A 1,104-nucleotide genomic window follows, 5' to 3' on the forward strand; every position below is an offset into this window, starting at 1 on the left:
GGGTAAATGGCAACTGAACCAGGCCGGTAGGAGTACGTAAGGAAGTGATGATGACAGTCAGTGATTCCCCAGAGAGCGAGAAGATTGTGTGAACCAGCTCTCCGCAAGGTAAGGAGAGACAGAACCACTTCGACTTCATGCCACTTTTGTTGCTAGTTGGGTTGATGTAGATATTTACCATGTACTTAGATCCCCATTTGCACAGTCTGTTTACCTGTGATTATTTTTTTTCGTTGCAATGAAGGTAATTTTGAGGAGAAAATTTGTTATAAGCCCTTCTTGACGTAACATTGGTATATGAACGACATTCATTAAATACAGAAAAATATATATATGAATTACTCTAGTTACACAAAGACACGAAAGCTTTGACGTCAACATTTATTAATATCGAATGGCTGATTCTCTCATGAATAACATATAACATGTAACACACAGTACCTATTATCATATCTTGAGAGATGCATCAGACGTACTCAAGAATCGATATAAACGCAAAATACACGGCCGTGAAAGCGGTCTAGTTAAGAAGACTTCCACGTAAGTAGTACACCGCGCAGGACCATTAGGGTTACCGAGCTCTCATTCTCCCCATGTTCCTTATTCTTTGTTGACGAGGACTATGAGCATATACTTAGGGCTGACTCGTTACAAAATCTGTTGTTTTGAAATGGGATTGGTTGACATACAGCACTTAATGTTTCTATGTAGGATTAATGATGGTAGTTTCTTCTCTTTCTTCTTAGTGTTTGATATTCAATTTATATGATTATCTTTATTATTGTTAATTTACATCTAAAAAGGTATCCAATCCGCATAAATATCTTCAGGTCTACGTTTCGTTTGGCGATGCATTTTTTTCCACCGACATCCTTATCGTAACTAGGACAGCGGTTTATAAAAGAAATAGTATTAACAACAATAATACCAAAATTACCTTCATATATCGACTCTTTGCTCGACGAAAGGCAATACCAGCTGTGACGTCACGGCGTTTCCAGGAAGGTCAGTTAGAACTTGGCTTTGGATTCAATCCACTTGAGTCGTTATTCGAAAGCGAGAGAGAGTCGGAGAAATGGACACGCGCGCGCACACATATACATA

At 38.7% G+C, this 1,104-nt stretch overlaps 1 protein-coding gene across 1 annotated transcript in view; it reads left to right on the forward strand.

Annotated features, from left to right (window-relative positions):
• The first annotated feature begins 41 nt into the window (after positions 1 to 41).
• The window catches only part of LOC119589038 (phenoloxidase-activating factor 2-like), an 8,289-nt gene continuing 7,226 nt past the window's right edge, over positions 42 to 1,104 (forward strand). The window contains exon 1 of the mRNA XM_037937615.1: positions 42 to 108. The gene's annotated coding sequence lies outside the window, so the exon portion shown is untranslated. The remainder of the gene's footprint in view (positions 109 to 1,104) is intronic.

The sequence above is a fragment of the Penaeus monodon genome, chromosome 25, assembly GCF_015228065.2.
Source record: "Penaeus monodon isolate SGIC_2016 chromosome 25, NSTDA_Pmon_1, whole genome shotgun sequence".
NCBI lineage: Eukaryota > Metazoa > Arthropoda > Malacostraca > Decapoda > Penaeidae > Penaeus > Penaeus monodon.